The 27,474-nt window shown below is 34.8% G+C and overlaps 1 pseudogene; it reads right to left on the bottom strand.

The window, feature by feature from the left end:
• The window catches only part of LOC149250909 (ABC transporter I family member 17-like), a 59,316-nt pseudogene that overhangs the window by 20,090 nt on the left and 11,752 nt on the right, over nucleotides 1-27,474 (bottom strand).

Here is a 27,474-nt window from a genome sequence, read left to right as displayed (position 1 = left end):
CTATATTTTGCTTTGATATTTTTAATGTTTGTTAAATAAATACTTTATTGGGTATATTTTTACTGTACATGAAACTCTTATACTATTGGTTGGGCCACTAATACCATATTACAACTCTACTAACAATTGTTGGATAATCAAGTGTAATTGACTAACTCTTTGTGTCCATTGACTTCGAAATTGTAGAACCACTTTAAATTTTAATATGAATTGGTAATTTTCTCTTTAATTGTTTTCAGCCTTGTGCATGTTAATATATATTTCAAGTTGTTCATAAGTTGTGCTATGAAATCCTTTGTTCTTGGTTCCACTTGGTAAGCAACACTAAGTGGTGGTAGTCATCAGCATAGTTACAGGGTTCAACATGTGAGGTGATAACGACTCAACACAGACATATATATTGCCAGGGTTTTTGGAATCAAACATTAAAAATAAATAACCTTAAATAATTATATTTGGTTCCCTCTTTTAAATCTTAAAATTAAAATTTAAAGAAATATGTATCTATTATGTTCTTAGTTACATGTTTGCATACTTAAGGTCACTTTAATGGTCCACATCTAATAGTTTATATATATTTTTACATCATTGTTGAGGAAAGTGAGAGTCAGTAAACACATTTAATAGGCTATATATATTTTTACATCATTGCTGAGGAAAGTGAGAATTGGTTGATGTTTATTGGTGTGTAATCTATTTATTAATTAGGTTTAGCTAGAGTGATTGTGGAATGGAATGCTATTCTCCCTCAAGTTATATTTGATAAGTGACATGTTGAGTTCATAAAAAAAAATGTAATCCATATAAATGAGGATCACTTTAAAGAGAGTAGATATAGATGTCTCAAATTTATCATATGTTAATATTGAAAAAACAGAGTTAGCGTCCATTACAAAACCTATTTATAATCACATTTGAAGTATATGAAACATAAAGTTGAATATTGCATAATTATAAGTACATTATGCATAGGATAAATTAAAACAACAAAATCAATTATACAAGTGACCATTACATAGATTTGTAGTGGAAACCATTAACACAAACAATGCTCTGTTTTCTTTACAAAAATAGTCTCATGATCAAGTGGAGTACTCAATTGAAGATTAGGGTTTTCCTTCCCTTTTATAGGCTTTTTTCTTTAGTTTGATTTATTGCTTGGCAATACCCTCATCCTCCAAGAGTAAGTCTCTAACATGGAAATCATATTTAATAGAAGGGAAGTAATTGCACAACCCATTGGCCATATCTCATCACCATATGAGTGTGGGTGCCAAGAAAATAACCAATTGTTATCCCTCATCACCATGAAGGTGCATTGAAGTTGGGGAGCTACTAAAATACAATATTGAAGTGCCTTTTTCCTTCTCCTATTTTATGCAAGGTGGGGAGGGCGTGAGGGAGTGCGTGGGGAGGGCATGAAGGGGTGGGTGGGTAGTGTGAGGGTCAGGTAGGGCGAGGGGGGTATGAGGGGGTGGGCGGGTAGGGTGAGGGTCGGGTAGGGTGAGGGGGGTGTGAGGAGGTGGGTGAGGAGGGCTGGATGTGGGTGCGGAGGCATGGAGGAGGAGCATGAGGGGGAAGGGGTGCGGGGGGGAGCGGCCGAAGGGGGAGGGTGAGAGGGGGGAGGGGGCGGATAGCGTAGGGGAGTGTGGGGAGGGGGCGGCTAGGGTCGGGAATGGGGGGAGCGACCGGGTGGCCGGCCGATTGCCGATGGGGGGAGTTACACTTTAAAAAAATTGACCCTAAAAAAAATCATCGTTCCAGTATCATCACTTTTTCATTTTCAAGTTGTATTTTGCACGAAAATTTCATTTTCACTGCCATTTTTAAAACATGTTCAAAATTGTCCCTAAAAAAAAAACCATCGTTCCAGTATACACGCTTTTTGTTTTTAGCATTGTTTCTTATGTTTTTTTGGCATTTTTTTTCCAGAGTTCCCGTTTTGAATTTATAGTTCCCATTTCAAAGTTTACATTGTTAAAAGGGAAAATGTTACAATTTGATATATATCTAAACCCTCTATCCTCACGACTAAAAATATTCCCATAGAAATTAAATTAAGGTTTTAATAAAATTAAGCTAAGATGGATCTATGTGGGTTCTTTATATATATATAAAGAATCGCCATGGATCCATCTTAGCTAACAATCTAAGGGATGAGAGGAAGCAAATTGACTAATTATAATAGATTAAATATAGTGCATGATTTTTTAAAGTTTTTCATTATTTTATTTTCTTTGACATGATTGGTCCAAAATATAGGTTTAATAGTTTACAACCAATTAAGTTTTTTTAATTTAGATAATTTCTTAAACACAATACAATGTGATCAAATTTAAGAGAGAGTTGGGGAGGGGGTGGAGAGAGGGAGGGAGATAGTGAAAAAGTTGGAGGACAGAGAGAGAGAAAGAGAGAGTGATGTGGGGAGAGGAGTGAGAGGAATGAAGAGAGAGGGAAGAAAGAACAAATACATAGAGAGATAGAGGTGGAGAGAGAGAGGATTGAGAAGGGAGAGATGGATAGAGAGTGAGGGAGAGAGGAGAGGAGGGAAGAGAAAGTAGAGGAGAGGATAGAGATAGGGAGAGAAGGGGAAGGGAGAGAAATGGAGACATAGAAATGGAGAAGGACAGGGAGGGGGGGAATATAGTGATAGAGTTGGACGGAAGAGAGAGAGAGAGAGAGAGAGAGAGAGAGAGAGAGAGGGAGAGTGATTTGGGGGGAGAGATAGAGGGAGGTGGGAGATAAGGGATAGAGAGGAAGGAAGATAGAGATGAGGAGAGATAGATGGAATGGCAGGGGGCACGAGAGGGAGGGAACACGAACAACGTAGAGGGATAAAGATGGAGAGAGAGAGGGGGTGACAAGGGAGTTATGAAGAGAGAGTGAGGGAGAGAGGAGAGCATGATGGAATAGAGAAAAGGATATAGATAGAGAGGGAGAGAAGGGGAAGAGAGAGATAGACAGAGAAGGGGAAGAGAGGGAGAGATAGTGTGTGTATGTTTGGGGGTGAGATAGAGAGAGGTAATAATAAAGAGACACAAATGCAAATATAGATATTATATAGTATTATATAACTAACCTAGATTCATATCAACCTTATAACTATCAAGTGCCGAGAGGGATCCAATCTCTCGAGGTGCAAACATTTCCTCAAGTTTTGCACTAGAAAAAAAAGTTTGCACCTCGAGAGATTGGATCCCTCTCGGTGCTTGATAGATCTGGGGTTAAGATGGATCTAGGTCGGTTAATATGAAATTAAAGTAGTTTTTATTTAATATTATAGTCTTAAAAATTAAAATTTCTCTTCAAATTAATTTCAAATTGGACCTATATGCAATTAGATTCAATGAATAGATTTTTTAAAAATAAATAAAATAAATTTTTTTATTAAAAAATATATTTTTAAAATTACAAATTATTAGAGATAAATAATGAAAAGTTGTCTCACCTATACACCATGTGAGGATGAAGAAGTGTTTAAGGAAGGATAACCTTTCAACCAATCTTTAACAACCTTTCAATCCCCTATCACTTGTAAGTTTAGATTGTTTGACACAATTAAGATGACTAACATAAAGAGCTGATTCATATTATTGTAGTAATTGTTAGGTAGTTGTATTTTTGTTCTTAGACTAAATTAGTCATTCATGTTAGTCATTTTTAGTTGTATTCCTTATTATCTAGTCACATATTTTAATACATGACTAAATTAGTGATTTATGTTAGTCATTTTTAGTTCGGTCACTTAAGATTGCTAATTTTTGGTAGTATTTCACTTGGAAAAGCTATGCTGACTAACTTTTTTGGTCACCTAGTCACTAATTTCTCATTTTCTACTAGTGGATCAACTCCTTGATGAAACCATCTAGGAAACCACACATAAAGCTATAAACCCTTACACCAGACAATAGTTCCATGTGAAAAATCTCATCCCTCAGACAGAACTGAGGGAAGAGATGAAGGATTATATCAATCTTCACAACTTCCTCACCAGTACCAGATGTGTAGAATTCAATATAATTATTGACTATACAAAAAAGTTGGTTGAGAAGGAGATGAAGCAACTTTTGAACATGTTGTGCAGTTTTGTAATTTGAGAGACAAATAATGTAGAAGCAATGTTGAGATACAGTATGGAAGAATATTAATCTCATACGTCTGTATTTCCAATACAATAAAAATAATGTACAAACATTCAAAGGTTTGCATAGCTATAGATATTTTGACCACATCGTTACCAAAATTCCCTTGTACCTTCGTCTTCATAGCAATCTAGAGGACAACAATGATAGTGGTTTGTTGGATATCTGTAAATAAATTCTAAGGATGGTTGACATTACTGGTCTGGTATACTCTAACATCGTTGGAGAAAATTCCATGGGATTTGATGTGATTTTAGGGTTAATCAGCATTCTTGACCATGTTTCATTTCATGGTCGTGATTATGTGAAAGTGCAAACACTTGTTTTGAGATTTTATTGTAAAATATTCAATGAATTGCATGGAGACACATAGAAAGATCTTGGACTTGAATTTTATGTATATGCTTTAAATTCCAAGGGCGTTGTCACTGCAATAAATAAATTTACCCATGTAATGAATTTTATTACTAGCAAAGATCTGAATCAAGGAATTACTATTTTGCGAAGAGCTTGGACTAAGGATAATAAGGCTTTCATTCAACATATTAATTATGCAAGGTCACTGGTTGATGTTGTAATTCTCTGTATATCTAGAGAATTTGAGATATTGGATGAGAAAGGTATTACGGAGGGACAAATCCATGTAGCCCAAGCTCAAAGGTGGCATAATTCATAAGCTCTTGAAATGGGTCTTTCGCTTATAAAATAAATACTCATTGAAGGAGGATCATTCGCTGATATTCTACAAGATACAGGGATAGTGAAAGAGTTGTATGTTTAGACATTATGGCATGGACCATCGAAATTTTCAATTTCTTTGTGAGAAAGGATGCAACAAAATTGACCTCTACATTCACTACAAAATTTTAGTAATTGGATTGGAGATTATCTAAACCATAAAAAACAGAGGAGGGTCGCTATATGATATCGAACCTCTCTTCATACACTCACAAATAAAACACCCAGTTGAGGTTGTAGATATGATTTTCTAACTGCACTTTTATGGAGCTAGGAATTGAGAAACCAATTAAAGATCACAGACTGAGTAGATGATTCTCAGGTCTAGGTAAGGGGCATTAGATATTTAGTAAAAAAATTTAAATTTTGATAACCTGTCGCATGAACTGGGTAACAATCTGGCTGGTTTGGGAATTTTTTTGCAAATTTTTCTTACAATAATAGAATATAATTTGGGTAGTAGGGATCTTTTCTAAATTCATGTGCTCACATTTCAAATTAAAGCTATGCAGTTTTTCATAGATATTTTACCTGAACAAACTGAAACTTACATTTAGCCGAGACCTCAACAATACATGTCTTAATAGCAGCGACACCTCAGGCTCATTGGCGAGAGCACAGGCCAAGGCCACCCTCTGCGCCTGCCCCACAGACAGATTGCTAGCAGATATGGTGGCCAGAGAGGATTCCAAATACCAACCACCTTCTCATCCGATAATTTCTCACCACAGAGTGTTGGCCCATACGTTATATTATCCACAATTCTTCCTTCAAAGAAGGCTAGCATCTAGAACAACATACCCACACAGATTCAGAGGGAAATCGCGTTGATGTCATGGTTTTTGAGGAAGGCGGAGTCGACTGGTGGTTCCATAACCTGTTTAGTGCCCTCAAGAGTGTCGAGTTTCCGCTTCCACTAGGCCCTATTATGCCCACCATTGTTCCCTTCCATATGTCCACCGACACGCCCAACAAAAGGCTCGTCCCCTGCTTTTTCCTCCTCCAAATATTTTTACCCTTATCTTCTGATGGAGATCACCTAATGAAGGAAAATTCACACGAAGGCAATCTCCCTTTCATTTACAACCTATCTATCGAAAGCATTGAATTAGTGCTTTTGCCTCAAAACCCGGGACAACACAAATTATCGGACTACACAGAAATACATGGAAGCCCGACCATGAATGCCTAAGGCTGGATCTGGAATAGAATAAATTTGCCTCCATAAACTTCTCGGGTCCACTCTTTTCCAAGCCTTTCCGCTATTCTTCAATCTCCACCATCCATTTCATTCTCTGATCCAACGGTCAATGCTTCATCTCATTCTCGGTTAATCAAAATATCGCATATTTCTCTCATCGCATATCGCATAACGGCTCATCGCAATATCACCATCTTACTTCATCGCATATCGCAATTTCCACCGTCCACTAGCCCTTGACTTCTGCGAAATGTGATTAGCGATCAAATCTTGACCGTTGATCTAGTTCTCGATCCAAATATTGTTTCACCATCGCACGAGAACTTGCACGACGTTCTCTCGTCATTCTTCCTTTGCCATTAATGGAATTACACTACACACAGGTTTCTAGCCATACTCTGCATTCACACTATCATCACTCCATATAAAAGTTAACTATGATATCCTTGGATCGCCATCGATCCTTATAGTGATCGATGGTCAACCAATAATCTGATAACATGAGAATTAACTCTACCATATAAACGATAAGTAAACATTACTCAGACACGCAGAAGTCCACATAGCACACATATATTCATTATACAAAATTAGATTACATTCTAAGGCATTTCAACCTTAGTCACGATTTCTCCTATAGTTACATTGTATCTATCTCTGGTTGTTATCTATCTATATCACTCTTTGTCTTTCCAGAACATGCAGGTTCATCATTTATAAGAAAACATTGGATCAGATCACTGGAAGGATCCGATAAAATCCTCTCCATGATTTCCTCTCACAAATCACTCAACAACCCATAAATTTCTCTATATGCATACATATGGAAGATTATATTATATAAGTCTTCTAGTGACTTTATCCATTCCATCATTTAGCTCTGTTTTAACAGAATTTGTCCCCTCTTTTGCTCGTTTGTCCATGTATCCTCCTTTCTCCACTTTGGATTCCTCCTTTAATGATGAGTGCTCGATGCTCCTGCATCAGACTCCCGAGGCACAAAAATTTATGACCTCTTGGTCATATGCTTCTCCTTAATCCCATAGCAATTCTACCCACTTCCTCAGTGGAACTGCTTTCATGATCTTTTGTGAGCTACAATAAAACCTCTTCAGTAATAGTCTTCTCTACTACATGATACCTCACCAAACTTTCTCCTTTGAGCTTAGTCTTTTAGCATCCTTCTGGTTCTCTCCTCTGGAACCAATTGAGCACTCCTTGCTCTAGGTTTGTTGCAAGTCTTCTCACCTTCTACTGCCACTATCTGTATGACAGTAAAGACCATAAACTCGCCATGCTTTAACACAACTGTACCTTTTTCTCTTTCTTCTTGCACTCCTTCTTCTACACGAAATCCCTTTTACGCAAGAAAACCTTTCCCTACTCTGATACCACTTTGATGAAGGAAAAATCGTATGAAGGCAATCTCCCTTTCATTTACAAGCTATCGATCTTGGAACTATGGGTTATGGGCCCACAAATCTATCAGAAGTGTTTAATTAGTGCTTTTGCCTCAAAACTCGGGACAACATAAATTATCAGACTACACAGAAATACATGGAAATCCGACCATGAACGCCTAAGGCTGGATCTCAAATAGAATAAATCCGCCTCCATAAACTTCTCAGGTCCTCTCTTTTCCAAGCCTTTTCGCTATTCTTCAATCTCCACCGTCCATTTCATTCTCCGATCCAACGGTCGATGCTTCATCGCATTCTCGGTTAATCATAATATCACATATTTGGCTCATCGCATATCGCATATCGGCTCATCGCAATATCACCATCTCACTTCATCGCATATCGCAATTTCCACCGTCCACCAGCCCTTGACTTCTGCAAAATGCAATTAGCTAGCAAATCTTGGTCGTCAATCTAGTTCTTGATCCGACAGTTGTCGCATCATCGCACGAGAACTTTTGTGATGTTCTCCCATCATTATTCCTTTGCCATTAATGGAATTACGCTACACACAGGTTTCCGACCATACTCTGCATTCACACTGTCATCACTCCATATGACAGTTAACTATGATATCTTTAGATCGCCATCGATCCTTATAGTGATCGATGGTCGACCAACAATCCGATAACATGAGAATTAACTCTACCATATAAATGATAAGTAAACATTACTCGGACACACAAAAATCCACATAACACACATATATTCATTATAAAAAATTAGATTACAATCTAAGGCATTTCAGCCTTAGTCACGATTTCTCCCCTAGTTACATTGTATCTATCTCTGACTGTTATCTATCTATATCACTCTCTATGTCTCCTATTCACGCAAGTTCATCATTTATAAGAAAACATTAGATCGGATCACTGGAAGGATCCGATCAAAACCTCTCCATGATTTCCTCTCACAAATCACTCAACGACCCCTAAATTTCTATATATTCATACATATGGTAGATTATATTAAATAAGTCTTCTAGATACTTTATCCATTCCATTATTTAGCTCGGTTTTAACTAGATTTGCCCCCTATTTTTCTCATTTTTCCATGTCTCCTCCTTTAATGATGAGTGCTCAGATGCTCCTACATCATCACCATCGACCACAAACCCCTCCTTCAGGTTGTACTCATCGATGCTGCGCAACATCTGCTACTCATCTCCCTGAAGAAAGCAACCGATTTCAGGGCACCAAAAATGCAGCTCCACCAAAAATCTAGGCCCACCACAGAGATCTGGATCAGTGCTACCATTGTAGAAATAACCCTGAAGAAAGAAACTGATTTCAGGGCACCAAACACGCAGCTCCACCACAAATCCAACCCCACCACAAAGATCTAGATCGGTGTTACCGTTGCAGAAATAATATCAAAAATCTAGCTCCACTAGAGAGATCTGGATCGGTGCTACCGCTGCAGAAACAATGCGAGTTTGTAAAACAATGCCAATTATCAAGGAAGTATGTATATCTATAGTCCCTAGGGTTTCCCACCAAATCACTCAAAACTATAGTTACCAAATTTGATTATGGATTTGAATTCGATTCAATTCAGATAAAATTTGAATTTGTAAAATTCAATACAATAACAAATTGATCTTATAAAGTGTAATATGTTGTTATTTTTTTTCAAAATTTTAAAACAATAAAATGAAATTCTTTTAAAAACAAAAGATATCCTATTTACTTATTTCCCATATTAATCTTTAATGTGGATTTAAACTATCCAAAAATATATAAATGAGATAAAACATATCATATTTATTAATATTAAAAATTAGGAAAATATATAAATGAAATCTAATAATATGAATAGTAAAAATTAAAATTCAAAACTAAAATGCAATGTAAAAAATGAAATATTATATATTAAAAATAGGTTATAAGTGATCTCCACATACCAATAAATTTATATTTTAATCACTATCCTATTAAAATCCAAATTTATTCAATAATAAGTATGTAAATTAATTTTTATGGTAGAAAAAAAAAATTAACCTTTTAATTGAATTCTAGATAAACTTTCATTTCTTTTTGTAATGAAAAGAAATTTTTATGTTAATGAATATCTTCCAATACAATCATATATATAACATAACTTTATTTTTTTTAAATATAAAACTTAAGCTTGATCGTAATTTCTTAATAAAAAACTCTTTAATGAGAAACTTGTAACTAGAATCTTTTAAATATAAAAATGGTAAGGCTTCCTCGTACATGCTTGGATAAGATAGATGTTCATGTGGATCTATTCCACTTGATTGGTTTTCTTGATGAAAAAATCCATAAGATGTTTCAGAGCTCCCTCGTCTGCTCAGAAGGTGGTTCCATGTTTGACTAGGAACTAGATAACTAGTAACGTTGTCAACTTAATTAATTTCATAACCCAAAATCTTCGTACCGTATTAAAATTAACGTATTATAATGTGTACTAAACTGTACTAAGGAATTTCTGAATTTTTCTGGCCAATATGGCCAAACTTGGTAACTATGCTCAAAACCCCAAATTTGTTGGATGTGTTGCAATCAAGGCAACATGAAGCCTTTGTTTGTTTCATATGAGCCTCATGTCATTATCTGTACATCAATTCCGAAAAGCATCTTCACCCAAATGCAATTTTCACTATATAAGACCCTGGTTTGTAGAGTATTAGAGGCATATTATCCAATCCCCCACCCAATAAATAAAATAAGAATTCGATTTTTTATATAGGGAAAGCAATGAATTATGTCATTTAGGCTCTTCCTTACATCATCCATGTTGCCGCTATGCATCTCATTTGATCCATCAAGCAAGAATTAAGACGATCAATAAATAAAATAAGAAGTTGCTTTTTTATATACGGAAAGCAATGAATTCTATCATTTAGGCTCTTCCTTACATCATCCATCGCGCTGAAATGCACCTCATATGATCCATCAAGCAAGAAGTAAGATGATCAGTCATAACCTGTAGTTGGTTCATTCGGTTGATCATAAAATCTTCTCATATGTGGGTTTTTCTAATAAACCTTCGTTGATTAGGGTTGTCCCAGCAGGATTTTTCGATTCTATTGGAATGGGGGTGATGGCACTAACAGGGTTGAGATTGTAGCACTGTGGGTTTTGCTTCAGAGTGTTGTTTGGCTAGCCATTGAATCCATTAGGATTGTTCGATATGCCAAAATTGTCATTGACTGGTTGTAGGGGAGGAGTGCTCTATATGTTCCTTTGCTAAATCAATGGATGGCTAATATTGATGCCCTCTGTTCTTCTTTCTATGATTTATCTTTCCTCCATGTGTACAAAGAAAAAAACATGGAGGCTAGTGGCATGTCCAATCAGAGGCTGGATAGTATCTTTGGCTTTATTTTTTATGAGCTATGAATTGATGGAACCATTCATTCTTCTAGGTCCTTTGAGCTATGAATGTTTTTCTACGATCTGTCTAGTTTCCCAAATATTGTTGTGGCTCTATTTTGCTTTTGGCTAGGTGCTTGTTTTTTCTATCCATCGATTTTCTTAAAGAAATTCATTGTTTTGTTCCCATGTTTAATTTGGTAGGCTTTGTCCCCTTCACTTGGGCAAATTTTGATTTTGATTCTCTATTGAGGAAGTATGTAAGAACTCATTTTATCTATGAAGATTCTCTGTTTTTTCATCTGAAAAAAGAGAACCCCTTCTTATAGCCGACTTAATATAGTCGGCTTAATATATGGAGGTATATGTACCCTACCATTGCGAGAAAGAGTAAGGTCTCTTGATCAAGCTCATGGAAACATAACACCTTACTACCTGTGTTTTGGGACTAATCCAGCCCAATAAGACTGGCGCAAACAATATTTTACTTGACTGCACTAGGGATGATCATTCAAGACAAACCCAATAACGCTGGTCTTTTAGGAAGGCTCTTAGAATGCATGAGATTGTCATGCATTCAATTTCGTCAGATGTATAGGCAAGCTAATACGATTTATTGTTTGTTACCCAACCCCAACACCCAACCCCAATCCCCAACCCCTTCTTTTTTACAACTTATTTTTGGAGAGGGTGATTTAGGGAGTGCATTTGATTACTGGAACCATTGTGATCCCACTATGACCAGAATGACTATAAACACAATCATATGAGGTAGACCATCATAATCAAAAATTGAGAAGCACCTTATGTAGCGATCCCAAGACAGATGTTCTCAGTGGTGTCTAATACAAGATAAGTTACATCTAAGTCGTCATCTTTGTTAGATAATGAACATCAAGATCATTCTATCAAAATAACAAGACCCGCCCACTGTAAATTTAATAAAGCCATGCCTGCAATAAAATGAACTAGGAAGCTTGCAGTACACCTAATATTATCCATATAATCATCATGTTGCTTTGATCCTTTACTGATTCATTCTCAATTGAAAAAAATCCTTGGAGAGGGCATAAAAATCCTTAGGGCCAAAATAAAGAAACCCCGCATCTAATTCATTCTCAAATAAAGCCATAACAAGCTTCCCTTCAAAATAAAAAATATCATAAAACCCATCAAGGATGATAATACTATATTCATTACTAGAAAAAATAACAATAAGCCAATAATCAAACCCCACCAACTTGGCCTGCATGTTATTGGTGCCCATGGTTTCCATTCGGTCTCAGGTATTCGATGCTGACACACAAATTCTTCAATTTTTTCTCTACAAATTTCAGAAACTTTTAGATCAATAGAAGAGTGAGTAGGAAGATTTGTAGCTGAGAATTTGGTGTTTGCAACAAATCTAACCACAAACTAGACAATGATTTGTGAATGAATTCACTCCTCACTCCCCATTGAGAAAAGCTCAAATTGTTATTGTTAAGGGTTGAGATTAATGTTGCCTTATTGGTACACTCCATGTAAAAATGATGTAAAAGGGTGTATGAAATCAATGGAAATTGATGCAACACTGATTGCATTTGAACCATGTTAGATCTAAATCCAATAACATATTTCACTATCGATCGTATGCCTCTGTTATCAATCTAGTACTTGCAATGGTAGTTGGGTTCTAAAGTTATGCACAAATATACCAATTTTTATTGTACTCAATGAAAAATGAGCTTCGTGGACGTAATAGCTACCAAAACCATGAGGAATTTAGCCTTATCCCCTTCAAGCTAGCGACAAATTAGTTAAGCTTTGAGGAAGAAATACAACAGGTCATTATAACGTCTATAATTATTGATGGGTCTAGTTCTAAAAGGGCGGGAAAGGCCAAAGGTAAGGAGAATTTCACTTCTAGCTTAGGTTAGATTGACTTATGGATGGGCCTTAGAATGCCTTACTTTCACGTGTAAGGGCACACTCTTACATGTAAGGAAATCTATATTTATTTTAATTAAAAATTAATATTTATTAATAAATATACAATTTAATAAATAATAGGTTTGGTTATTTAATAAAATTTATTTTTTCTAAATAAATAAATAATTAAAGTTGAAATCTAATGGTTATTTATTTTTATAAAATAATGTTTTGATGATGGTATGTAAATAATTGGTAATGGAGATATTTCGAGGGAGGTGTTCTTGGTGTTGGTGATGGTGTAGTTGGTGTTGGTGAAAGGAGTTTTTTTTTGTTTTTATATATCTGGTGAGAGTTTTAAATCAAGTCATTCAGGGTTCTAATCTTGGTGGCTAGATCTTTCTAGCCCATTAGTCACACTTCTTTCTGGGTAGGCTGTTAACTTTTCTTTGGATGGCAAGCCTTTTGGGGACTATTCTATCACTCGCAGTTGCTTCGTTATGATCCTCTATGCTGGTGGATTTTCTAATTTGGTAGATTTTGGGACTAGTGATGTATCTGGCTCTTACCCGATGTTCATTTGTCAGGATGACTCCATGATACACTCCTGACTCCATGATACACTTGTCAATAAACCATGCTCGAACCTCTCACTTCTACCCATCCATGCTACCCTTATGTCCCCTTGCCTCCTTCAATACACCAAACGATCCTCCTACCCCTAAATTCATGAGAATTAAACATTTGGAGGAAGTCATTAAATAACCACCTCTAAAATTTTAATTCTAATGACTTTGGGGTGGGGTGGTTGTCCAAAACTGCCTCCAAAAGTTATAGTGTCATGACTTTTAAGGTGGTTTGTCAAACAACCCACCTTAAAAGGCACAAGAATTGAAGTTTAGAGAAGAAGAACGGTATCCATCTCCCTAGCTCAGGGTACTAGGAGTAATGACTCTACCAATCACATTCAATGTTCTTTCTAGGTTATTTGAAGCAGGAATCGATATAGATAACAATTGTGATGGTGCAAGTTCAGAACCCGCGACCGCTCATCGGAAATTGCAACCTCAAAACCTGAGAAAGAAAATAGATAAAATTGAAACGATGAAATTCAAAACCCTATGGTGATTCCCATCCCCTAAATCACTATAATCACACTCGTTACAGACAAATGGAAAGAAAATCAAGAATGCTCGCCATGGTTTTCTACTTCGTTTTCAAACCTTCGAATCAAATTTTTCAATTTTGTGAATAAAAACATAAAACCCTAAATCCAAACCCTTGTACGTCGATATCTCAAATAAATGTAAGGCAATTGTAGTCAAATGGGATGCATCATTACTAACAGGTTTCCTTAACACACGTGTCTGTTCTTTCCTACTACACTAAGATTTCAGGTATGTATAGAGTTACTATATACCAAAAGTTGCATCTATCTTTTCAATGTTGTAATAGGAATCTAGATATGTAAAAATCCATGGACATAAGACAGATACAAACCCAAGTGACTTGTGAATTCTCCAAAGTTGCACACTTCAACTATGAATTAGTTATTTCCTGCCTCTTCAAAAGCCTCTAAGTTCTCTCCAATGATATTTTATCCATTATAGAAGCTAACATACATACATACATATATATATATATATATAATTTCCCAGCCCTTAAAAATCTCTAACCACATGAATTTGTCTCAAAACTAACCAAAACACTAGTTTCATGGATAGTCCAGAACATCTAGATTTCGTGGAGAGTTCATCATAGTAAGAATAGTCAGTTTTCATGGAAACAAGTTTCATATCCAGATTTCGCAAGGTAAGAATGACCAATTTTCGTGGAAATGGGATTCATAGGCAAGTTTTCTTTGGGTTTCGAGGGCGGCGATTTCATAGGCAAGTGTTGAAGACATAAACTTCATAGCCAACCAGTTGGTTTCCCATTTTCATTTTCATACAAACCCAAGTGACCTGTGAATTCTCCAAAGTTGCACACTTCAACTATGAATTAGTTATTGCCTGCCTCTTCAAAAGCCTCTAAGTTCTCTCCAATGATATTTTATCCATTATAGAAGCTAACATATATATATATATATATATATATATATATATATATATATATATATATATATATATATATATATATATATATATATATATATATATATATATATATATATATATATAAAATTTCCCAACCCTTAAAAATATCTAACCACATATGAATTTGTCTCAAAACTAACCAAAACACTCCCACCAAAGGCAAAAAATTGGCACCAAAAACTAGTTTCATGGATAGTTCAGAACATCTAGATTTCGTGGAGAGTTCATCATAGTAAGAATAGTCAGTTTTCATGGAAACAAGTTTCATATCAAATTTCGCAGGGTAAGAATGACTAGTTTTCGTGGAAATGGGATTCATAGGCAAGTTTTCTTTGGGTTTCGAGGGCGGGGATTTCATAGGCAAGTGTTGAAGACACAAACTTCATAGCCAACCAGTTGGTTTCCCATTTTCATCGAAACCAGAACATAAGATTATTGATAGCCAACACATAAAATGGGTTTGAGTTTCGATAATATTAGATTATTCATAGTCAGCATGATAGTCACCTAATACCATTGATAAAAAAAATAAATAAATAAAAATAAAAATTAAACAATTAAATTGATAAAAAAAAAACGATTATACAATTAAGTTATGAATGTTTTCTTTTATATATGTGTGTGTGTGTGTGTGTGTGTGTGTGTGTTAGGTTTATCTATTTATATTTTAATCCTATATTTAAATAAACTCACACTTTTAACATGAAGTAAGGTTATGATTATTTATTTACTAAATGTAAATATGAAGATTTAACTCTAGATTTAAAGGAACTCACATGAAGCAATGAAGTTTAAAAATTAAACTTTATTGCCAAATAAATATAAATATAAATATTTAACTATCTAAAAATTACCTTTACTAAAATTATAATGAAGGCATTGGTGCAAACACAAAATTAAACTTTACCCAAATAAATATAAATGTCAATATTTGATTTGACTATCTAGGTAGGTCATTGGCGCAAACAATAAATTCAATATTAAAATAATTAATTTCCTATGGATAACTCCACCCCTGGTCTCTAAATTTTAGCACTACAACTTGATTCAAAGAAGGGGGTCTTTGAATTCATCTGCAATGCTAAAAATTAGAGAAAATTAAAGGGTCTTCAGAATTTGAACACCGCAGATGGATTTAGAGAACCATGCGTCTCTAAATTTTAACATTGCAGATGGATTTAGAGATCCCTCTAAGGAGGTCTTTGAATCCATTTACAGTGTTAAAATTTAGTAAAATGTGACACTTTAGTATCGAAATTGCAACTTTCCATTTCCAAAGTGACACATTTAAAAATTACTAACATAAATGACTAATTCATATATTTTTTCAATTGTTATCTGGTCATATATTTTAGTCATGGACTAAATTAGTCATTTAAGTTAGTCACTTTTACTTGGGTCACTTGTTATCTAGTCGTATATTTTATCCCTAGACTAAATTAGTCATCTATGTCAGTCGTTTTAGTTATGTCACTTAAAATTTCTCAAATTTAGTAGTAATTCACTTGAAATAATTGTGGTGACTAACATTTTTAGTCACCTAGTCACTAATTTCATTATTTTTTATTAGTGAACCATCTAACTCCAGATCTATCATGCACCTCGAGGGATCAAATCCCTCGAGGTGCAAACCTTATTTTTGGAGTGTAGAACTTGAGGAAAGGTTTGCACCTCGAGGGATTTGATCCCTCTTGGGGCATGATAAATCCGGTGTTAGATGGATCTAAGCCGGTTCCAGTTGAGGGAAACAATGTCACATTTTTAGATCATCATTATTCTATATATTTTTGAGATTAACTTCAAAATTCACATTATGTTTTCTTTGCTTGGCATTACCATATCATTCTCTTCTTTAATTTAGTTTGTGTTGCTTGCCTTGAATGGTTTGTACATTTGTTTTTGGATGTTTTGAGTGGTTTATGTGTTTACATGTTTGGATTTGGATGGTAGTGTTTGTGAATGTTACAATTGTTGTGTTATATTTTTATGTGTATGTAATTGTCTATTAATAACTAGTTGGTGATGAAGAAGAGAGACAATGTTTTCAATAGTTTGCAGGAGGATTGATACTATAGATCTATTTCATTTAATTTTAGGTATCACAACCTCTAACAAAGAGTTAATTATTAACAATGTCCCTCTAGGTATTAAACTAAATATATCTTGATGAGTAGTTTTAATAATTTACTGCGTCATTATTACCCTTGAAATAATTTCTTTCTTTGCTAATGTTTTAAATAATTTATTTCCTTCAAGAATATTTTGATGATTTATTTATTTATTTTATATATATATATATATATATATATATATATATATATATACTCTATGTTGCAAAGTCAAGAAATAATGTATTTTTTAATTTTTTAATGAGTGGCCATATTTATAAAATCTTTACATTCAAACAATTTTCACATCCCTTTCAAGAATATTTTGATTTGTTTTCAATGTTATAAATATATCTTTTCCTCTTATAAATATTTTGAATACATTGCTGTATGCAATTATTTATTAATAATATTGAATATATTTTGAATATATGTAACTGTCTATTAGTAATTAGTTGGCTGTAAAGAAGGGAGATGATCTTGTCAAGGATTAATTTTCACTTTGTAGGAGGATTGAGTCTACACATCTATTTAATTTTAATTCTAGGTATCACAATTTTTGACAACTATTAATTAATTCTTAGTAGTGTCCCTCTCGGTATTACTAAATATATCTTGAAAAATATATATTTTTAATAATCTATAGCCTCAAGATTAACATCTAATGCATCTAATGCAAGCAAGCAAATATCATTAGAAAACAACTTCTACAATGAAATCAATTCATCTAATGCAAGAAATTAAATGAGTTTAGAAATCGACATCTACGTTGAAATCAATGCATCTAGTGCAGGCAATCAAATATGATTAGAAATCCACATCTACACTGAAATCAATGCATCTAGTGCAAGCAATCAAATAGGATTAGAAATCAACATCTACATTGAAATCAATACATATAGTGCAAGCAATCAAATATAATTAGAAATCAACATCTACACTGAAATCAATGCATCTAGTGCAAGCAATAAAATAGGATTAGAAATCACCATCTACACTGAAATAAATGCATCTAGTGCAAGAAATATTCTTCCCTCTCTCCCCCCTCCATCTAATCTTGAAAAATATTTTAAATAATTTACAGCCTCAAGATTAAGAACATCTAATGCAAGCAATCAAATAGGATTAGAAAACAACATCTACACTAAAATCAGTGCATCTAATGCAAGCAATCAAATAAGCCTAGAAATCAACATCTACATTGAAATCCATGCATCTAGTGCAAGAAATCAAATATAATTAGAAATCAACATCTATGCTAAATCAATGCACCTAGTCAAAGAAATCAAATAGGATTAGAAATCAGCTTCTACACTGAAATCCAATGCATCTAGTGCAAGCAATCAAATAGGATTATAAATCACCATCTACACTGAAATCAATGCATCTAGTGCAAGCAATAAAATAGGATTAGAAATCATCTATATTGAAATCAATGGATCTAGTGCGAGAAATCTTCTTTCCTCTCTCCCCCCTCCATATATATCTATATCTCCCTCCATCTCTCATTCTTTGTCTCTCTATCGCACCCCCCCAAACACACGCACTCTCTCTCTCCATATATATCTATCTCTTCCTCCCTCTATCCCTCTCTCTATCTCTCTCTTCTTCCTTTTCTTCATATAACATCTATATCTCTATCTCCCTTTGCCTCTACTTCGTCTCTCTATATCACCCCCAAAAAAATACACACTTTTTCTCCATATCTATCTCTCCCTCCCTCTTCATCTCCCTCTCTCTTATCCTTCCATCCCTCTCTCCCCCTTCTAACTCTCTTCCCTCATGCTCTCCTCTCTCCCTCTCTCTCTATCTCCCTTATCACTCCCTCTCTCTCTCTCTATTTCTTTCTTCTTACCTCCCTTTCTCTCCACCTCCCTCTCTCCTTATCTCTCTCTTCCTTCCTCTCTCTCTCTCTCTCTCTCTCTCTCTCTCTCTCTCTTCGCCCTCCAAATTAGTCACTATCTCCCTCCCTCCCTCTCTCCTCCTCTCTCCTCTTCCTTCCATCTCCCCTTCTTTTTCTTTCTATATCACCCAAAAACATACACATTCTCTTTCCATCTCTCCCTTGTCACTCCCTCTCTCTCTCTCCCTCTATGTATTTCTTCTTCACTCCCTCTCTCCCCCTCCAACTCCAGCTCTTTATACCTCCCTCTCAAGTCCTCTCTCTGGTCCTTCCCCTCTTTCCCTTTATCTCCTACCTCCTTCTCTCCCCCCCCATCTCTCTCATCTCTCTCTCTCTCTCTATCCTCCAACCTTGTCAATCTCTCCTTCTCTCTCCCTCCTCCATCTTCGTGTCCCCCACTCTCTCTCTTACCCTTCTCTCCCTCTCTCCCTCCTCCATCTTTGTGTCCCCCACTCTCTCTCTTACCCTTCTCTCCCTTGTCGCTCTCTCTATCTCACCACCTTTATCATTTTGCGTCTTTGTTCTTCCCTCCATATATATCTAGAGTTAATGATATATCATGATATATTAATTATATTATAATATAACAAAATAAATATTATATTAAATTTAATATTTTATTAATCCAAAGTTATTAAATTTAATAATATTAATATTTTAACATATTAATATTAATATAATATTTAATATTGAATATTAATATTAATATTAAAATTTTAATATCAATATTAGATTTAATGATTTTTTTACATAGAATGATAACAAAATTTATAATAAAACAACATTAAATTAATATATATGATTTTTCCTTTTAAGGATTTATTTTACAAATATTTAATTAAAAGAAGTATTAAAAGATTTTGGAGCAAGATTCTTTGTGTTGAATTAAACTTTTTTCTTTTGATTTAAAAATGGTATTGACTTGAGTAAAGAGTAAAGATGTTTAAAACTTTACCTAATTTGGAACTTTAATATGGTAAATTTTCTTGTTAAAGATAAATTTATGATTCATTCAAATTCACCTATATGATAAGAGAGATATTAAACACATTAGCAATTTGAGATTCAAGTGAATGTTTTGGCCGACATTAGCTAAAATTATTTTTTATTATTTTTTGAAGAAGTGACATACTTACACATCAAGGTCGTCACATCGGGATCATATTGGGCTGTAGAATGCGCATCTAAGTGCAATAGATCTTTTAATAAATTAAACTTTTAAAAAATAAACTGTAAATGGCTAAACTTCATATTATGAAAATTTCGCAAAATTAATTCACAACCATACAAAAACAGATATGTTTAGTTTTTAGCAAAATTAACAACTCTCAAATACCACAAAACATAAATGGTAAAAGTTTACCAATGTTACATTTTAGAGTTTTTGCAGAAATATCGTACACCATGCAAAACATATTTTAAAAATTCTAATAAAAGTTATGGAGGGTATGGAGCTTTAGTTTCCAAGTTCCGTGTCTTCATAATTCATTATTTGGTAAGTTGTATTTTCCTCAAAATATAGTTGAACATAATTTATTTTTTTTGGGACATCCTAGCATTAGAAATTATAAAATGGAAATCTTTATTTAAAAGGATGACTATACAAATATAATATATGACATATTATATTGGGTGTTCAAAATTATAATATAGATGTTTATTTACATTTTCTTTAAAAATAATTTATGCTATTTTAATGAGTCATCTTAATATCATGTAACTTGTATAGTTAAAATTTTGCAGAAAATATGTTCAATTAATAGTTTAGTTAGAATTCCTTTTCTAAATGATAGGCATGTGCCTAATAATGAAAAGAATATATAATGTGGAACTTATTCGATGATGGATATTGTAAACTTGGTGGTTTTGTTTTTTTTTGTTGTTTTTGTTTTTCGCAAAAAAAAATTAATTTTATTCAATAGGAAGAAAAAAGAAAACAAAATTACATTTTGTAGATATTTTTTTTTTGTTAGATTTGGATCTCTTAAAGGAATGGTTTTTCTTGAATTCCCCATGCTCATTTCATTATATAACACATATTCTTGCTGCTTTGATGCTTGAGCCAATGCTACTTTGGCACCCTTCTAAATGTGTGTTGTGATGCCAGACTAATTCACAACTCCCCCTTATATTGAATTTCCTTGTTGGACCTGAGCATCCACATTTGTGATGTTCTTCATGGTTTCTTCCTCCTTTTCTTTTGAAATATGAGAATCCGAGACCTTCCAACCCTTTGGCTTTTGGGATGGCCTCTTTTTCTTCTTTGAATTCATTTTAACTTGCAGGCATGAGTTATGTAGGTGTCAAATTTGAAAGCAAATACGACATCAAAATTTTGTGTTCTCATAATCTAAAACCCGGGTCCACCAAAATTTTGTATGCATCAGTAGAATACAATCAGGTAGGCCTTTGCTGAGGTCTCTCTCTACACATATTTTGGAAAAGACAAAGATGAAATTTTTTTCCCTTTCAAGGTCCATCCTTTTTTTATTTTTTCCCAAAATATTTCCAATATCCTCTAGGACCTTCTTATTGGAAAATGAAATATGGAAACTTATTAATTCAAATTTTACTTAACCTTAATATTTTCTTGTGAACTTTACTTATCTTCTTGTGTTTTTTTAATTAGATATTTTTCATAAAAAATATCAAGAGAAGAATAGTAAAGACAATGGACACAGAAATTAGGCTCCAAGCAAGGGAAAAACCCCTCTTGGGGAAAAACCCAAAAAATTCTTCTCTTCTTATAGAATCTGCTTCAAATGAGACAACCAAGATCCAAACCCTAGACCAAGTCCTTCCTCCAAGTACCAAGTCATCCATTCAAAGAGACCTTCCAATTAGGTCAAAGGCAAACAAAGTCTACCAGAGACAAAGCCTTCTAGAACTACACCAATCTCAAAATTTCGACCCCCCTATAATGGAATTTTGGACTTGCAGTTACTTTAGAAATTTCGACCCCTGTAACTGCTCCAGAAACTCGCATTGTGAGATAAAATGCCCAAAAACCTCATCTTCTTTCCTTCGCTAAGGTTTTCTCCTTGGATCCTTATCCTTCACTCTTCTTCCTTCTTCCTTCTATTGTAAACAGAACTTGTGATGATGATGTGTCAAATGAGGTTGAATATCTCCTTATATATACCCTTTCGAGGAGGTCAGATAGCCTCTCTCTAGGCCGACTTGTCTTTGTTAAGGCCAACTTGTACTATGAGGCTTCCAGGACTTTCTAGACTCAAAAATAAATTATTTTTACAAAGTACGTCTTGCTCGGAAGGGTCTTATAAACATGATGTTGACTCTCTTGACTCATGATAATAATTCCTATGACCTAACAAACCCTAGAATCATGAATAAAATGCTTTTACCTAGAAGACCATCAATAAAGAGCATGAAACCCATGCTTTAAAATAATAATTTTTTCTTTTATTCTTTTGTTTGTTACATAAGATACATATTGAAATGAGTGCAGCAAAAAATATGAAGATTAAAGCTAGTTGTATTTCCAACAATACCTCTTAATTAGGGAATTATTCATTGTTGTACATCCAGTACAACATCATTCAAAAATTGAAGGGTTCTCATAAGAAGATCCGGATTGATAATCCAACTGTAAGTGTAAAAATTATAACCAACACTGTCTTTGAGGCCTAACTAAGCAAACTCATCTTCATTCAAGAACATTACGCTAGGAGGCTTTACGTGTGATACCGTGCTACCTCTAAATACCCCATTTGGATGTTCACAAGGTATGTTGTTTTAGGAATATTCTTATCTTGGATTCCTAATCCTCAAAGAATATTTGTCCTCTTCGACCACTCTTATCTTGGATAGGTGTCTTATCCTAAAATAGTGGCGGCCCCTTTCCTTTCTTGGATGCTCTATCCTCAACGAAACCACAAATTCTTATCCAATCCTCCACTATTCTATCTCGAAGGCCTTCACTTAAACTTACGATTGTTAGTCTTGGTCAAGTGCATGAAACATGAAGAAGATAATGCACATGTGATGTCCATCATTACTCCCTCACAACCAGATAAGATATCCCCATTCCCCATTGACTAGGGAATAAATCCTTGCTATTATATAAGGAGACTCCTTTACTCCCTCTCAAATCTAGAGGAGATTCCATACTTCCTTTCAATTTTGGAAGTCGACACTACAAGCCTTATATCTTGTCTCCATAAGAGTATTAACTACATATTCTTTATAGCTGCATGGGTCCCTCTTTCCTTTGCATCTCATTATATCGAGCTTTCTTCCTTCCTGGGTATCATGGATCCATCTTCTTCCTTAAATCTTGTGACAGGGTTCATGCCATCACTTTCATCTCATCATCAACAATGAAGACATTATATTGAGCCTTACCAAACTTCAATATATTCATAGCTTCATCATGAAGGTGATCTCTTGTTATTATACGAACGTGACCTTCAGGGTATCTTATCACTGCTACCTTTCAATCCCAAAATGAAAACATCTTGACTTCATGATTGGCATCACATATTCAATCCATATAGTTGAATTTTCCTCAATTTTCATCATGTGTTCCTGCAATATCCTTCAAGGTAGCAAAACAATATGTTAACCGAATAACCAATGAAATCATTATCATTAGACTTACCTCATCATGATAACATTCTCATCAAAACATAAACATCATCATGGTCCATCTTCATAAGGGTATTCCTTCATGCATTAGAGTGCCCAATGATCAAACTTGATTACCAGGTTACAATATCCTTCGAAGACTAGACATTGAACATGATTCTATACATTCTAGTGAGAAAGTCTTAATTTTTTATTCATTCTAGATTTAGTCGAATTCATCTTTTAGGCATCATACAATCAAATGAAAGATTAATCATGCATGATTTATGACCAAATTCTTTTAGATGATTATGTTTATATGAATCATACACAAAATTTTCTTCAAATATTTATTCCTATGCTTTCATACAATCATCTAACTATTTGTAATTTAACTTGATCAACTGAATTCCTTCATCCTTCAAGAGTATTATTTCCATACAATATGGAATATACACTAACCTTGTCATAGTTCTTCCTCCAAGAACCTTCCAATATGATGGTTCTTACAGTATCATGATGATCCACCTTAGCAAAATGACTACCTCTAACATAACATAAGAGAATGCATATATGAACAATAATATGTAAAATGGTTCAATCTTCTAAATTTTGAAAGACCAGAAGATTCCAATAGAGCAACTCAATCAAGTAGACTCTATCACATGCTACTATCAATGATGCCATGCTTTTGCAACAAAAACCTTCTAGAGTAAACAAAAATGCATTTTATTCTAAAGGAAAAACCAACTTCATAAGACCTAACAGAGAGGATTCCTTCTTTAATACTAAATATCTTTGAAATATTATTTTTTTGGCTTCTTCTTAGTTTCTCCCATTTCTTAGTTGTGTGAGATTCACTTCTTTCCTTTTTTTGTTGCTCTACTTGTTTGGAAAATCCCTCTTAAAGTGTCCAAATTCATTTCATCAAAAGCATTGAACCTTGGACATGTCTTGCTTCCTCTTGGACTTCCCAAAATTTCCCTTCTTTAGCTTCTTGTTCCTTGCAATGAAGGCTTGAGACTACTCATTTGATTCGATATCATCCTTTTCCTTGATCCTAGTCTCTTGTTATGAAACCAGCTCACAAAAAGATAGAAAAGAGAGATCCACGCCTTAGAATTCAGCCTCTTCGAGGGGGCAACCTCCTTTACATTACATAAATGAACAATTCTTGGATGATACAAATGACAAAACCTCCTTTCTATATATAGGAGTCTAAGGAGTCACAATATAATCCAGCCGACCTAACAATAATAATATAAAGCCACAAAAATAACAATAGAGGGATTCTATGGGGCACAATAATAACAATATGGGGGCAATAGGGGCACAACAATATTAATAAGGGGTATAACTACAATAGTAATGGGGTAATCACTAGTATTATAGGGACCCAACATGCCCCTCTCCTTCAAAAAAGTGTTGTCCTCAACGCTTGAGTAGTTCTGGATACTTCTGCATAAAATTCTCATCCTCCCATGTGGAATCTTCAGCGGATAAGTTCTTCCACTTGATAAGATACTCTGAAATTGATCGATTTCGTAGCTGTCGAGTTCTTGTTTCTGTGACTGCTTCCGGTTCCAATATAATTTTTCCTTCCTCGTCAAGTTCTGGCAATATTGTTTGAACTGGGAGCTTGTCGCCTATAACCTTCTTTAAACATGAAACATGGAAAACTGGGTGCAATCGAGAAGCTGCAGGAAGCTCCAATTTGTATGCCATAGTACCAATCTTTTGCAACACCTTGTACGGACCATAATACTTTGGTGATAATTTATTATCCTTCTTAGCTTGCTTGAGGGACATTTGCTTATATGGTTGTAGCCGTAGGAATACCCAATCACCTACATCAAAACTTCTTTCACTGCGATGTTGATCTGCCTGTTGTTTCATTCTATTCTGTGCCAACACGAGGTTATCCTTTAAGAGTTGGAGGACTTGTTGTTGATGTTCGATGTGATGTTCCACTGCCTGAACCTTAGAATTTTCTCTTAAATATGATGTGATGGATGGTGGTTGATACCCATAAAGTGCCATAAATGGGGTCATTTTTGTTGCTGTATGGAAGGAAGTGTTATACCACCATTCAGCCAGAGGCAACCATTTGACCCATTGTGTCTGTTTATCAGATACAAAGCAACGAAGATATCCTTCCAAACATTTGTTTACTATCTCAGTTTGCCCATCAGATTGAGGATGATAAGATGAGCTATGAGCTAACTGAGTACCAAGACAAGAAAATAATTCTGTCCAAAAATTTCCAGTGAAAATGGGATCTCTGTCACTTACAATAATCTTTGGGTTTCCATGTAGCTTTTGAATTGTTTCCATAAATGCAGTAGAAACTGTACTGGCTTTAAATGGATGTGATAATGCACAAAAGTGTGCATACTTGGTAAGTCTGTCAACTACCACCATGATGACACTCTTTCCCTCAGACTTGGGTAAACCTGTGATAAAATCCATTGAAACCTCCTCCCAACGTTGGCTTGGAATGGATAAAGGTTGTAATAGACCTGGTGTCTTAATTGTTTCAACTTTATTTTGTTGGCAAACCAAACATTCCGCCACAAACTTTTGAATATCTGATTTAAGGCCATCCCAAAAAAATTCCTTCTTAACCCTGTGGTAAGTTTTTAAAAATCCTGAGTGCCCTCCTAAGGGAGAAGTGTGCAATTCCATAAGAATCTTTTGTTTTAGCTGGGAATTCTTACAGAGGTATAAGCGATCTTTGTACCATAACGAATCATTTTTCCAGCTAAATGTATCAGACATACTGGAATCTTGTTGTAACTTTCGAATAAGTGCCCACACTTCTTCATCATTCTTCCATTCCTCCCTTGCTTCGTTTATCCAATCTGGTTGGATAATAGAAATGGCACACAACAATGCTTCCACATCCTCATCCTTTCTTGAGAGTGCATCTGCCACCACATTTTGCTTCCCTTTTTTGTAGATGATTTCAAAGTCATAACCCAACATCTTTGTGACCCACTTTTGTTGCTCTTCAGAGGATAATCTTTGTTCTAAAAAGTATTTAAGGCTATCATGATCCGTTTTTACCTTGAAGTGTCTTCCCATTAGGTAGGGTCGCCATTTCTTAAGTGCATGGAGTATTGCCAACATTTCCTTCTCATAAATAGCTTTGTGTAAAAACTTTCCCTTGATTGGACGACTTTCAAAAGCAATGGGTCTTTCATCTTGCATTAAAACAGCACCAATTCCATTTCCTGAAGCATCACATTCCACAATAAAGGTTTTTGTGAAGTCCGGTGTAGCTAAGACCGGTGCTTGGCACATTGCCTCTTTAAGATGTTCAAAGGCCTTTGTTGCTTCTGGAGTCCATGAAAATGCATCTTTCTTCAATAATGTTGTTAGAGGTGCTGCTATTCTCCCATAATTCTTAACAAACTTGCGATAATACCCTGTCAACCCGAGAAATCCTCGCAGATGCTTTATGGATGTGGGGATTTTCCATTCCTTAATGGCTTTAATTTTGCTAGGGTCTACCTTAACTCCTTCATGAGATACAATATGACCCAGATATTCCACCTCTTGGACTCCAAAGAAACATTTGGATCTTTTTGCATATAATTGTTTCTCCTCCAATAGTTGTAGCACCCTGTCAACATGTTCAACATGATCCTTCCAAGACTTGCTGTAGATTAGTATATCATCAAAAAATACTAACACAAATTTTCTAAGGAATGGTTTGAAAATTGAATTCATCAAACCTTGAAATGTTGAAGGTGCATTGGTAAGGCCAAAAGGCATGACCAAAAATTCATAATGACCCTCATGAGTTCTAAATGCTGTTTTCGGAATGTCTTCAATCTTCATTCTGATTTGATGATATCCCGAACGAAGATCCAACTTGGTGAAGTAAATTGATCCATGCAATTCATCCAGTAATTCATCAATGACAGGAATGGGAAACTTATCTTTAATAGTGAGCTTGTTGAGCTCCCTATAATCCGGACACAT

The sequence above is a fragment of the Pinus tabuliformis genome, chromosome 7 (genome assembly GCF_031772625.1).
Source record: "Pinus tabuliformis cultivar Carrire ecotype Pingquan chromosome 7, CPIR1, whole genome shotgun sequence".
Taxonomy (NCBI): Eukaryota; Viridiplantae; Streptophyta; class Pinopsida; order Pinales; family Pinaceae; genus Pinus; species Pinus tabuliformis.
This window is presented reverse-complemented; position numbering and strand designations above follow the sequence as displayed.